This window comes from Bos taurus, chromosome 4, assembly GCF_002263795.3.
Source record: "Bos taurus isolate L1 Dominette 01449 registration number 42190680 breed Hereford chromosome 4, ARS-UCD2.0, whole genome shotgun sequence".
In the NCBI taxonomy this organism is placed as follows: Eukaryota; Metazoa; Chordata; class Mammalia; order Artiodactyla; family Bovidae; genus Bos; species Bos taurus.
Genome location: NC_037331.1, coordinates 1,550,230 through 1,566,026, shown reverse-complemented (window position 1 = coordinate 1,566,026; position 15,797 = coordinate 1,550,230).

The window sequence follows — 15,797 nt, the reverse complement described above, 5'->3', positions numbered from 1 at the left end:
ACATAGAGTCCCAAAGAGAGGTTCATCATCATCATCATCATCATCATGTATACATGATACTGTACAGTACATTTACTGTACAAGTAAATGCATCAGTACAAGTACTGATATTTTACAGTCTATTTGTACTGTAAAGGTCCATACACCTTCTGTTGAAGAAAATATTGTTATGACCCTTGTTAAAGATGGTAAAGGAGATTTGATTCAAGGGACATCAACATGGGATTTTTCAGTAGGGGAGAGAGACTGGGCTCAGCTCCAAATACACAAAAAAGTGAGGATTTATAACCAAGGAGCAGGGTGAGGTCAGTTGATGGAAAGTGACTAAGAGGAAACAGGAGGGACAAAGGGGATTCTGGACAAGACAATGTTGTCCAGGCTGGGTTCTTACTGAAGGCAGGCCAGGATGATCAGATATTGTTACCAGAGGAGGTGGGGTTGAAGAATTTGATCAGATACTGAGTCTGAGGTTTCCTTCTGAACTGATTTAACAGTCTTTTTACTAAAACTGGGTGTTTTAGTAGGTCCAACAAAAATGGACACCAAAGTCAAGGCCTGGAGAGCTCAGAAGAGCCTTAGGTCAAAGAAAAAGCCCACCATTCCTTAATCAAAAGGAATTTTTTCTAACTGATCTACACCAGCTTCCTGAGGCTACAGTAACAAGTTGCATAAACTGGATGGCTTAAATACCACGTATGGAGGCCAGAATTCTGAGATCAGGGTGTTGCAGGATTCTAGAGGAGAGAAATTCTTGCCTTTTCTAGCTGCTGGAGGCTTCCTGGAATTCTTGGTTTCCTTCAGCTTATGGCTATAGCACTCCCATTTTCATATCATCTTCTCCTCTTAGCTGTCTCCCTCTACTCTATGTCCCTTCTAAACCCACTTCCATTGACTTTAGAGCCTCCCCAGATACACATTTCCAAATCTAAAACCTAAGTTATAAATTCTATGTTTTATTTTTCTATGCTGAAACCTTTCCTAATCCTTTTAGAAATGGGTCCACAAACTTATTAAGGTAATCTCATCAATGCAAATGCTGTTCAGTTCAGTTCAATTCAGTGTTCAGTCGTGTCCGACTCTTTGCGACCCCATGAATTGCAGCACGCCAGGCCTCCCTGTCCATCACCAACTCCTGGAGTTCACTCAGACTCACATCCATCGAGTCAGTGATGCCATCCAGCCATCTCATCCACTGTCGTCCCCTTCTCTTCCTGCCCCCAATTCCTCCCAGCATCAGAGTCTTTTCCAATGAGTCAACTCTTCGCATGAGGTGGCCAGAGTACTGGAGTTTTAGCTTTAGCATCATTCCTTCCAAAGAAATCCCAGGGCTGATCTCCTTCAGAATGGACTGGTTGGATCTCCTTGCAGTCCAAGGGACTCTCAAGAGTCTTATCTAACACCACAGTTCAAAAGCATCAATTCTTCAGCGCTCAGCCTTTTTCACAGTCCAACTCTCACATCCATACACGACCACAGGAAAAACCATAGCCTTGACTAGACGGACCTTTGTTGGCAAAGTAATGTCTCTGCTTTTGAATATTCTATCTAGGTTGGTCATAACTTTTCTTCCAAGGAGTAAGCATCATTTTATTTCATGGCTGCAATCACCATCTGAAGTGATTTTGGAGCCCAAAAAGATAAAGTCTGACACTGTTTCCACTGTTTCCCCATCTATTTCCCATTAAGAGATGGGACCGGATGCCATGATCTTCTTTTTCTGAATGTTGAGCTTTAAGCCAACTTTTTCACTCTCCACTTTCACCTTCATCAAGAGGCTTTTTAGTTCCTCTTCACTTTCTGCCATAAGGGTGGTATCATCTGCATATCTGAGGTTATTGATATTTCTCCCAGCAATCTTGATTCCAGCTTGTGGTTCTTTCAGTCCAGCGTTTCTCATGATGTACTCTGCATAGAAGTGAAATAAGCAGGGTGACAATATACAGCCTTGATGTACTCCTTTTTCTATTTGGAACCAGTCTGTTTTTCCATGTCCAGTTCCAACTGTTGCTTCCTGACTTGCATATAGGCTTCTCAAGAGGCAGGTTAGGTGGTCTGGTATTCCCATCTGTATCAGAATTTTCCACAGTTTATTGTGATCCACACAGTCAAAGGCTTTGGCATAGTCAATAAAGCAGAAATAGATGTTTTTCTGGAACTCTCTTGCTGTTTTCATGATCCAGCAGATGTTGGCAATTTGATCTCTGGTTTCACTGCAAATGCTGTAAAGATATTTAAAGTAAATATTCAATATCCCATGAGAAATAGTTAGGCATAAATTGTTTATGCTATGCTCAGATGCTCAATTGTGTCCAACTCTTTGCAGCTCCATGGACTTTCCCCACCAGGCTCCTCTGTCCACAGAATTCTCCATACAAGATTATTGAGGGGATGTAATTTCCTCCTCCAGGGATATTCCTGACCCAGGGATCAAACCCATGTCTCTTTTGTCTTCTGCATTGGCAGGTAGATTCTTTACCACTAGTACTACCTGGTAAACCCAAGCATAAATTATCTACACGAGCTTTACTGATATATTTTAAACATTATTTCTGTATCATTTTACTCCTAAGAGGGTTTAGATCTAAGAATCCCAGAGCTTTTGAAAATTTCACTTCCAACCTCTTACGTATTCATCTAATTTTCAAATATTTTGACTTATTTTTATTTTTTTGAATATAAATTTATTTATTTTAATTGGAGGTTAATGACTTTACAATATTGTATTGGTTTTGCCATACATCAACATGAATCCACCACAGGTATACACGTGTTCCCCATCCTGAAACCCCCTCCCACCTCCCTCCCTGTAACCATCCCTCTGGGTCGTCTCAAAGTCATGTATTTAATATTATAAGAAATTAGTCATTATGCAAATCAAAACTTGTTTAAATCATTATGAGTCAATTCAGCCAGTTAATCAGAAATTTGACCTGCAGTTTTCCCATATAAAGAAGCTCAAAATTTTAGTCTTTGAATTTATAATTGTTCTTTAGCTCATGCTTGAAGTTCTTATTTCCTCTTTTCCCTTAGTTTCTTTGTTTCTTTAATTTTTTCTTTTCCTTTCAGTCTAGCTGTGATGGGAATATTATTCCCAATTTGGTAAGAACAAGGAGTGAACAGAGGTAAGTACATCATGGGATGGTTTCTTCTTGTCTGAGGAAGCAGATGTAACATCTGCTCTTGTACTCAAATGAATTTCCCACTGAACTTTTTAAAACTCACATATGAATCTGGTTATTGGTGTTTTATTTTAGGAATTACCTAAGGGTAAATAATTTTTAAATTTAAAATGGTATTATGCAACACAGTGCAAATCTCAATCCAGGTTTTTATGACTAGAGTACTAGATCTAATGCCTGCTATGTTCTGTGCTATTTATTTTAAAAATTAAATATTGTATGATAAATTAAAATATTAATAAACCCAGCTATGTTCTGTTTACAAGAAATTTGCCTTAAACAAAATATAGAAATATTATAAAGTAGGTAAGTTATTTAAGGTCAATATACATTTGAAAAATTTGTGTTTTATGTTTGTTTCAGAAAAAAGAAATTTACTATATTAAATAAGTATCATATTTATCCACAATATACACAACCAAAAGGTGTAATGACAGCTATGCATATATTTATAATAAATAACATAACATCAAAATAGTCAACATGAAGTCTGCCAGAAATATATGAAAGAATATCTAACATCAGTATCTCCATATAAAATAGAATTGTTATATAATAATTACTTTACTTATTAGCTGATAAAATACAAACTACAGGAGACAACAGAAGTGCTTCTTAAACAACTGAGTCATGGATTCTAGCATAGAATAATATCGATCTACTCCAGACAAAAAAACTGTGTTAACATAATCTTTGTATATGGTGCTTATGGGATTCAGACACCTAACCTTGAGTTAAGGAAATTCTGTTGAAATGGCTAAAAATAACGTATATTTAAATTTTGGAAAAAAAAAAAAAAAGCATATGTCAGTTCAGTTCAGTTCAGTTGCTCAGTTGTTTCTGATTCTTTGCGACCCCATGAATCTCAGCACGCCAGCCCTCCCTGTCCATAACCAACTCCCGGAGTTCACTCAGACTCACCTCCATCGAGTTGGTGATGCCATCCAGCCATCTCATCTTCTGTCGTCCCCTTCTCCTCCTGCCCCCGATCCCTCCCAGCATCAGAGTCTTTTCTAATGAGTCACCTCTTCGCATGAGGTGGCCAAAGTACTGGAGTTTCAGCTTTAGCATCATTCCTTCCAAAGAAATCCCAGGGCTAATCTCCTTCAGAATGGACTGGTTGGATCTCCTTGCAGTCCAAGGGACTCTCAAGAGTCTTCTCCAACACCACAGTTCAAAAGCATCAATTCTTCAGCACTCAGCCTTCTTCTCAGTCCAACTCTCACATCCATACAGGACCACAGGAAAAACCATAGCCTTGACTAGACAGACCTTTGTTGGCAAAGTAATGTCTCTGCTTTTCAATATGCTATCTAGGTTGGTCATAACTTTTCTTCCAAGGAGTAGGCGTCTTTTAATTTCATGGCTGCAGTCACCATCTGCAGTGATATTGGAGCCCAGAAAAATAAAGTCTGACACTGTTTTCACTGTTTCCCCATCTATTTCCCATTAAGAGATGGGACCGGATGCCATGATCTTCATTTTCTGAATGTTGAGCTTTAAGCCAACTTTTTCACTCTCCTCTTTCACTTTCATCAAGAGGCTCTTTAGTCCCTCTTCACTTTCTGCCATAAGGGTGGTGTCATCTGCATATCTGAGGTTATTGATATTTCTCCCAGCAATCTTGATTCCAGCTTGTGCTTCTTCCAATCCAGCGTTTCTCATGATGTACTCTGCATATAAGTTAAATAAGCAGGGTGACAATATACAGCCTTGATGTACTCCTTTTCCTATTTGGAACCAGTCTGTTGTTCCATGTCCAGTCCTAACTGTTGCTTCCTGACCTGCATACAGATTTCTCAAGAGGCAGATCAGGTGGCCTGGTATTCCCATCTGAAATTCTGTTGAAATGGCTAAAAATAATGTATATTTAAATTTGGAAAAAAAAAAAAAAAAGCATATGTAGTAAGGTCAAATTTTGCATCAAATTTTCTCATATAATTAATCAGAGATTTCTTTATATTAGTATTTTAGTTTATATTTTGGTAAGAGGTTTACTCTGTTTAACTCATAATGGTGTACAAAATTGACTGCATCTATGATTTCTTATTTTGTTTTTTTAAATCAACTTGAACTTTCTACAGAAAGCCTTCAAAGCATAGAGCAACACAGAATAAAAGCATCCACAGCATCTAGATGATCAGCTTTAAGTGTCATTTCCACTAAAACTCACTAGGATCCTGTAGGAAAATATCCAAGTCCATGTCTGGTGCATACAATGTGCAGGACAAGCTGACTTTACCTGATAACAGAAGATTAAGAATTTTTCAGTGACGCCAAAAGGAAACATTAGCTAGCTTGAGGAATCTCCCAGTGACCAAAACCAGACAATGCCAATTCATACTTCTTTTTCTGTTTAAAAATTTTAATGTATACTGATCCAAAATACACTTGCATGCACACACACAACACACCTCACTGACATTCCTATCCAGGCACTTACACCTTACTTTTTCCCATTTGAAGAACGTTCACTAATCAACTCATTATCTATATAAAGGAAAGCAAGCAAATATCATCTATCTTGATTTTCCTTTTTCAAATTTTGTATCAATGTAACCAAAATACTTGAAAAGGAGATGTGAGTAACCAAATAATATTTGAGGAAATGTGTCTTCTATATACTATTTCAGTTTATAAATAAAGAATGAGTGAAACAGAATATCCCCATTTGCAATGTCTATTGAACTAATGGATTTAGTCAGTAGTCATCAATGGCTGATTACTTATAAAAAGAGGAGATGACCAATCATTGATTGTCTCCTTTGAGAGGGAGAGAAAACCAACTCTAAAATATTCCTGTGAAAATACTGAACTTCTAATTAAGTTGTTAGATCCAGTCATGAAGTTAAACGATGACAGGGGACAGAGGAACATAAGAAATGACACCACAGCATTGCAGTCAGTAAAACCTGGGCTGTAATAAAAGCTATAGAATGAAAAAACTCAGGTTCTTTTAAAAATAAGTTGAAAATAAAATAAGTTGAAACAATGATATCAGTATTCTTAAAAAATAAAATATCAAAAAGCCTTTATCACTTATTATAGATCTTATTTTAATAGGTCCTTGATATAAACAATCTGTAAAACAAATATGAGATAAACAAGCTTAAAAACAATGTAATGATATTAAATACTTTTTAATTTTTAGGTGGGATATAAATATTTTAGTTCAGTTAAAAAATAAATCATATATTGAGATATATTTTGAAATATTTATTGGTGAAACATAGGAATACTGGTGAAACAATATTATTCATTATATGATAATTGGTAAAGTTGTATAAATTAATTCTTCACTTTTATAAATGTTTGATATTTTTTCCTAATAAAGATATTTTTAGAAAACTACCCAGAACATAATGATGCTTTTGAAATAACTTCAATGAAGGACCTGAATAAATTTTGTTTAACTAGTTTGTTATAATTTAGGGACTCACAATTAGAAATATTTTTGATGAGTCACACTTATCGAGTTTTTCTAATTTATTTAAATTATATCTCATAAAAACATAATGCTGTTTCCAATTATCATTCAGCTGCTTTATTAAATTACAATTATCATTAAAAGTAAAAGTGTTATAAGAGGTTTATGAATAAATACAAGCTGACTTTCAGAATTAGATAGCCCAGTTGCTAGGAAAGTATGTGAGAAATTTACAGAACACCCTATTAGTTAATTGTTTTTTTTTTTTTAAGTGGAGGAAAATTGCCTTACAATGTCATGATGGTTTTTGTCATACAACAATGTGACATAGACATAATTATACACATATCCCCTCTCTCTGGAGCCTCCCTTCTGACACCTCATTCCATCCCTCTAGGACACCACAGTGTCAGACCGGGCTCCCTGTATTATACAGCAACTTCCCACCAGCTATCTATTTTACACATGATGGTGTATATATATCAAAACTACTTTCTCCATCATCTCACCCTCTCCTTCCCCTTCTGTGTCCACAAGTCTATTTTCTACACCTGAATCTCCATTCCTTCCCTGCAAACAGGTTCATCATCACCATTTTTTATAGATTCCATATATATGCATTAATATACAATATTCATTTTTCTCTTTCTGACTGACTTCACTCTGTATAACAGAATCTAGGTTCATCCACCTCACTATCATGATATTTTTTACAGGGCTAGAACAAAAAAATTTAGAATTTGTATGGAAAATTCAGGACACAAAAGACTGTGAGTAGCCAAAGGAATTTTGAGAAAGAAAAATGAAGCTAGAAGAATCAACTTTCTGGACTTCAGACTATACTACAAAGGTACAAACATCAAGACACTATGATACTGGCCCCCAAACAGAAATATAGACTGACAGAACAAGACAGAAAGCCCAGAGATAAACCCACACACCTACGGGCATATTCTCATTGACAAAGGAGGCAAGAGTGTACAATGGAGAAAAGAAAGTCTCTTCAATAAGTGGTGCTGGGAAAACTGAAAAGCTCCACGTTAAAGAATGAAGCTAAAACACTTCCTAATACTGATAACTTACAGTGAACTATGTTGGATTTGTGATCCAAAGAAGAGAATTTAGCTTCGGGATCAGTGAACAGGCTTGATCACTCAGGGCTCTTGTGTGGCAGAAGTTTTGTTACAATGAAAAAGACCAGAGAAAGCTTCTGAGGTAGGCATCAGAAAGGAGTGGAAGAGTGCCCCTCACTAGTCTTAACAAGGGAGCTATGTACTTTTTCAATTTTCAACAGCTTATCAAAAGAATGTTTCAATGTTGTAAAGCTCTTACTAGACCCAGTCCCACAAGTTACATTTTAAGAAGACAGGATTCAGTTCAGTTCAGTTCAGTTCAATTCAGTCACTCAGTTGTGTCCGATCCTTTGCGACCCCATGAATCGCAGCACGCCAGGCCTCCCTGTCCATCACCAACTTCCGGAGTTCACCCAGACTCACATCCATGGAGTCAGTGATGCCATCCAGCCATCTCATCCTCTGTTGTACCCTTCTCCTCCTGCCCCCAATCCCTCCCAGCATCAGAGTCTTTTCCAATGAGTCAACTCTTCACATGAGGTGGCCAAAGTACTGGAGTTTCAGCCTTAGCATCATTCCTTCCAAAGAAATCCCAAGGCTTATCTTCTTCAGAATGGACTGGTTGGATATCCTTGCAGTCCAAGGGACTCTCAAGAGTCTTCTCCAACACCACAGTTCAAAAGCATCAATTCTTCTGTGCTCAGCCTTCTTCACAGTCCAACTCTCACATCCATACAGGACCACAGGAAAAACCATAGTCTTGACTAGACGGACCTTTGTTGGCAAAGTAATGTCTCTGCTTTTGAATATGCTATCTAGGTTGGACATAATTTTCCTTCCAAGAAGACAGGATTAGAGCTAACAATAGAAAGCTTTTACCAGACCCAATCCCTTAATTTTAACAGGATTTAGTCAGAAGGTTCTCAGGAAGGAGATACATGTCCTAAAGAAGGATACATTGTTGTTATGCAATTCTTAGTACAGAGTTTAAACAGAGTTTTGTAAAATGTTGTATGTGGCTAAGACTAAGAAATGTAGAAAAAGAAAGTTTGTCTTTCTCTCTTACTTGAGAACCCCAGACCTCTATCTGCTCCTCCAGAGCCCCAGACCTTTTTCTCCTCCTTGAGGACCCTGGATTTCTTATCAACCTACCTAAAAACAGACTCTCTCAATACCATAAACAAAAATAAACTCAGAATGGATTCAAGACATAAATGTAAGGCCAGAAACTATAAAGGTCTTAGAGGAAAATATAGGCAGTGCACTTTGACAGCAAGATCCTCTTTGACCCACCTCTTAAAGTAATGGAAATAAAAGGAAAAATAAACAAGTAGGACATAATGAAACTTAAAAGGTTTTTTTTTTTTTTTTCTTTAACAGCAAAGGAAATAATAAACAAGATTAAAAGACAAATTTTAGAATGGGAGGTTCAGTTCAATTCAGTTGCTCAGTCACTTCCGACTCTGCGACCCCATGAACCGCAGCATGCCAGGCCTCCCTGTCCATCACCAACTCCCGGAGTTCACTCAGACTCATGTCCATCGAGTCAGTGATGCCATCCAGCCATCTCATCCTCTGTCGTCCCCTCTCCTCCTGCCCTCAATCTACCCCAGCATCAGGGTCTTTTCAAATGAGTCAACTCTTCCCATAAGGTGGCCAAAGTATTGGAGTTTCAGCTTTAGCATCAGTCCTTCCAATGAACACCCAAGTCTGATCTCCTTTAGGATGGACTGGTTGGATCTCTTTGCAGTCCAAGGGACTCTCAGGAGTCTTCTCCAACACCACAGTTCAAAACCATCAATTCTTCAGTGCTCAGATTTCTTCACAGTCCAACTCTCACATCCCTACATGACCACTGGAAAAACCATAGTCTTCAGTAGACGAACTTTTGTTGACAAAGTCATGTCTCTGCTTTTCAATATGCTGTCTAGTTTGGTCATAACTTTCATTCCAAGGAATGAGGGTCTTTAAATTTCATGGCTGCAGTCACCATCTGCAGTAATTTTGGAGCACAGAAAAATAGTCAGCCACTGTTTCCACTGTTTCCCCATCTATTTCCCATGAAGTGATGGGACTGGATGCCATGATCTTAGTTTTGTGGATACTGAGCTCTAAGCCAAGTTTTTCACTCTCCTCTTTCACCTTCATCAAGAGGCTGTTTAGTTCTTCTTCACTTTCTGCCATAAAGGTGGTGTCATCTGCATATCTGAGGTTATTGATATTTTTCCTGGCAATCTTGATTTCAACTTGTGCTTCTTCCAGCCCAGCGTTTCCATGATGTACTCTGCATAGAAGTGAAATAAGCAGGGTGACAATATACAGCCTTGACGTACTCCTTTTCCTATTTGGAACCAGTCTGTTGTTCCATGTCCAGTTCTAACTGTTGCTTCCTGACCTGCATATAGGTTTCTCAAGAGGCAGGTTAGGTGGTCTGGTATTCCCATCTCTTTCACAATTTTCCACAGTTTAATGTGATCCACACAGTCAGGGGCTTTGGCATAGTCAATAAAGCAGAAATAGATGTTTTTCTGGAACTCTCTTGCTTTTTACATAATCCAGCAGATATTGGCAATTTGATCTCTGGTTCCTCTGCCTTTTCTAAAACCAGACTGAATATCTGGAAGTTCACAGTTCACGTATTGCTGCAGCCTGACTTGGAAAATTTTGAGCATTACTTTACTAGTGTGTGAGATGAGTGCAATTGTGCTGTAGTTTGAGCTTTCTTTGCCACTGCCTTTCTTTGGGATTGGAACAAAAACTGACCTTTTCCAGTTCTGTGGCCACTGCTGAGTTTTCCAAATCTGCTGGCATATTGAGTGCAGCACTTTCACAGCATCATCTTTCAGGATTTGAAATAGCTCAACTGGAATTCTATCACCTCCAATGGGAGATGAATGGAAGGAACTAATTGCAAATGAAGCAACTGATAAAGGATTAGTCTACAAAATATATAAGCAGCTCATTCATCTCAATATCAGAAAAACAAAGAGCCCAATCAAAAAACTGGCAGAAGACTTAAACAGACATTTCTCCAAAAAAAGACTTGTTGATGGCCAATAAACACATGAAAAGGCTCTGAACATCACTAATTATTAGAGAATTTCAACTCAAAACTGCACTGTTATCATCTCATACCAGGCAAAATGACCATCACTAAAAAATCTACAAAAAAAAAAAAAATCTACAAACAAAAAAAATGCTGAAGAGTATGTGGAGAAAATGCAGCCCTCTTGCTCTTTGTGGGAAAGTTAACTGATACAGCCACTACGGAGGGCAGCATGGAAATTCCTTTAAAAACTGGGACTAAATCTACCATATTATCCCACTACTGGGCATAAACTCTGAGAAAGCCATAATTCTAAAAGACGCCTTTACCCCAGTGTTCATTTTAGCCCTATTTACAATAGCCATGACCTGGAAGCAACGTAGATGTCCTTTAATAGATGAATGGATAGAGTAGGTGTGGTACATATATACAATGGAACATCACTCAGCCATAAAAATGAACAAATTTGAGTCATTCATTTCATGGACAGTAGTCAGTGTGATATACAGAAGAAATAAAGATTGCTAATCTTGTAGATTGATTAAACTGCTATATCCATAAAATCATTTGTTATCCTTCTGCAAATAAGACTTTGCATGAAAATGCATAGCTCCTTAATGCATCAACTAGTCAATTGTCATTTTCAATTCTCCATTTATTTTCATCAATAAAAAAGAAAAATAAGTGGCCATAACTTGTATTTGGGGACCGTATGCATTGGATTTACCCTTGATTCTTGCCTTCCCTCTGGGTCATAACTGACAGGTACATTCTCAATCCATTATGATCCAATTCATTAATCTTAGCTCAGCAGCTCATTTCATATGATATCATATGGAATAAATTAAGGTTAAGGCTTATTGCTTAAGAAGAGCAGCAACAAAACCATTTTAGTGAGATCAGACCAGAAACTTTTCAATGAGTTTGCCAAGGCAACAAAGTTCTACTATCTCTTGGAACATACATTCCAGAAGAGAAGCCTTAGATCTCCACAGTTTTCAAGGCTGCAGACTCACACCCTCAAACCAGAATTTATTTCACTACTCATATTGGTTTCTTTCTGATAACCAGCCAGCAAAACGAACCTGCTAATATTTGATCTGGTGACCATTTTCTTGCCTAGGTGCCACAAGAGAGGCTGTTGAAGTCTGCCAAAAGGTAAAAGTAAGTCTAAGAATCCACTTTTTCCCTCAGGTAAAGTGAATATTAAAAGCTTGTTTCTCATCATCATGAAATCAATGTTAGGAGGACCTGCTTCTATTAATAGAGTCCATGACATAAAGGTGAGTTTCTGCAGAAACACTTGTATTCACTTTTGGATTTTTTACAAAAATAATATATATTGCTTTTAAAGTCATCATTAATGTATTACTCTCTCAGTCAGATGTATTTCTACAAACTGTACAATTTGAATATCTATAAATAAAATAATATTCAATAAAATTATGGAAAAGCATATTCTCTCTATATAAGAAGGTTTTAAAATTATAACAATCTTAAACTAGTTTATGCTTTACAAATTTTGGGAAAACACATTGTACAGCACAGATTAAATAATTCTATTTTTGTAATCATTTATTTTTTAATATTTTATTACTATAGCATATATACAATATCTTATCAAGTTGTAGAAGTTTGAAATGAATAAAAATGTCATGCTGTCATAGTGACATAGCTGATTACATCTGACTAATAGATTTGTGAATTGAGGGTGTTTTCATTATTTTAACTCTATTTACATGTGTATTGTTGATTATTTTAAATGAAGATGCATTATCATGTGATGTTTAAAAGTTAAAGGGAAAGAGTTTAAAATTATTATACTTTATTAATTAACAAATATATGTAAATTAAAATAAGAATTTAACATTTTTGTCTTTATTACCTAGGAAACTTACTAAAAGCATATTACTATTGCATGAACACTTTGTTAAAAAAGTCAAATATTTAGTTATAACTTTTTTCTTTAATAAAGAAACTTGCCAATAGATATTTTTAACTGTACTTTCTTCAAGCAACTTCTTTCTTTTCCTAAGAAAATAAGAAACTTAAAATGATTGGACTTACAAGTATACTATTTGTGAAATGTAACTACAAAGATTGATAAAATTGAAAACAAATGATGTATTCATTTGTGACGAGGTAGTTTATATAAATTCAATTTTATAAAGCCTATGAACATTTTTTGCATTAAAGTTTTGGCTCTGTGGACCAACAAAGATTACACTTAACGGGTTCCTATAATGTGTCATTTACTACTCAAGGCAGTTTAACTTTTTTTTTTTCCATTTTATAGAGGAAATACCTTGAGTGTAGAAAGGGTGACTCTCCTGTCAAAAGCCACCAAGGTGGTCAGGAGCAGGCTAGCTTTTAAACTCAATTTATGGAATCCAAAATACTTCAAAAAATATACTTATGATAAACCAGAGAAATAATTTGCAAAATCAGATACAAGAAAAACTGATTTTTGCACATTCAATTCTATCTAAAAACTTATGTAATTAAAGTTATTTCAAACTAGTGAAGTCATTTATATATCAAAAACTAATGAAAGGATATTATAGTGTTTAGATAATTAAACAAAAATAGTCTTAATCTGTTCCTATCATGACATCACATGGAAACTGAATCTTGAAATTAATATGTATTTTTTAAAAATAAAATTGTAACCATCTTTCTAAATTCCATATATATACGTTAGTATACTGTATTGGTGTTTTTCTTTCTGGCTTACTTCACTCTGTATAATAGGCTCCAGTTTCATCCACCTCATTAGAACTGATTCAAATGTATTATTTTTAATGGCTGAGTAATACTCCATTGTGTATATGTACCACAGCTTTCTTATCCATTCATCTGCTGATGGACATCTAGGTTGTTTCCATGACCTGGCTATTATAAACAGTGCTGCGATGAACATTGGGGTACACGTGTCTCTTTCCCTTCTGGTTTCCTCAGTGTGTATGCCCAGCAGTGGGATTGCTGGATCATAAGGCAGTTCTATTTCCAATTTTTTAAGGAATCTCCACACTGTTCTCCATAGTGGCTGTACTAGTTTGCATTCCCACCAACAGTGTAAGAGGTACAGAAACACAGGGAAATGATTGCCACAATTAAGCTAATTTACATATCATCTGCTAACATAACTACTGTTACTCATGTGTGTGGTGAGAGCACCTGAAGCTAAGTATCTTAGAAATGTCCAGTATTATTAACTACAGTCATCATGCTACACATTCTATCTCTAGATTTACTCATCATTCACAACTGTAACCTTGTATCCTTTAGCCAACATCTTCCCACCTCCCACCTCCTCCTTCCTAGTAACCACCATTCTAATCCCATTTCATGTATTCAGCTTCTTTAGACTCTTCCTGGGAGATATGCAGCATATTTCTTTCTGTGTCTGGATTATTACACTTATCTTAATATCCTCCAGGATCATCCATGTTGATCTCCTTTGTTAAAGCTGAATTATATGCCAATATGTTTGCATTTATCTATTCATCAGTTGTCAGACATTTAGGTTCTTTTTGTATCTTGGTTATTGTGAGTAATGTTGCAATGAACATGGGAGCATGGCTATCTCTTGAAGGTAGTGCTCTCATTTCCTTTGGATGTGTAACCAGAAGAAGGATTGCTGGACCATGTGGTAGTTGTATTTTTCATGTAATAGGAAATTCCACACTGTTTTTCGTAGTGTCCGCAACAGTTTACATTCCCATCAGCAGTGTACATGGGCTCTCAGAATGACTCCAACTCCTTGCCAACACTTCCTATCTTTTTTGATAACAGACATCTGCATGTGTGAGGTGATATCTTATTGTGGTTTTGATTTACATTAGAGATACTGCATCTCCACATGGGCAGTTCCACCTGATTATGCTGTCTGCACAGGAGCCCATGACTATTCCATGCAGCAAGAGTAACTGAAGTCTTTGTTCAAACTAAAGATTTGACAATATGTTCTTAACTTTAGATATTTGTCTGGTATTTACAGTATGAATGATAGGGTATAGTGACAGTATTTCTTTGGATGTTATAATCACATTTGGAATCTTTTGATTTACAAATATGGTAAGTCTATGTACAAATGAGTTTCTTTCCAAGACCATATTCATAAATCCAATTTTTTCATAAGTCCAACAAATTTAGCCTGGGTATCCAACTAACACAATCAGCTACATAGTACTCTATTGTAGTCAGTTTTTAATACTTTTCACACAAATAATACATTAAAATAACAAGAAAAAAGAAAATATTTTTAACCTTAGAACACAGTACCTTGAAAAGTAAGTACAGTAGTATAATACAACAGCTGGTACACAGGGACTAGCATCAAGTGAACAAGCAAGAAGAGTTACTGACTGGAGGAGGGGGAGGAGGTTGGAGATGGTAGAGCTGAAAGGTCATCAGCAATAGGAGATGGAGGCCAAACTTCAATCTCACTCACACCTGACCTTGATGGCACAGGTTCTTGTTCCTTGCTTGATTCAATTCTACCTATCCTCTGGAAAAAATGACCCAGTGATGTTGAGGTAGCAGCTTTTTTATTTTTATTTTTCTCATCATAGGTGACTTAGTAGCACTGGATTACATGATGAACAGCTGTTGTAAACTTCATGTCTGTTCTACATTTAGGTCCTGTGCCTCAAACCTAACAGTTACTCCTCAAGTAAAGAAAATCCCTTCGCCATTACCTGAACTGTGAACCTCTTCCATTTTTCAGTTATTTCTTCCTTTTGTCCTTTCTCTGGGCCTCCAAATCCTGGTGCTTTTTGACAATATCAGCTTTCACGCTTGCTTCTGGACATTCTGGGCTTGAAATACAGATACTCTGCTACTGTACTCTATACAGTACAGTAAAATACACAAAGACAACCACTTGTAGAGGATGCACACATGTGACAACGCATGCCAGACATGTGAACTAACATGGGATTGGACATGCAAGTGCATGTTCTCATCTTTGAAAGTTTACAATATGAAAGATCATATGCATGAGACTTACTGTAACTGCTGCTGCTAAGTCGCTTCAGTCATGTCTGACTCTGTGTGACCCCATAGACGAC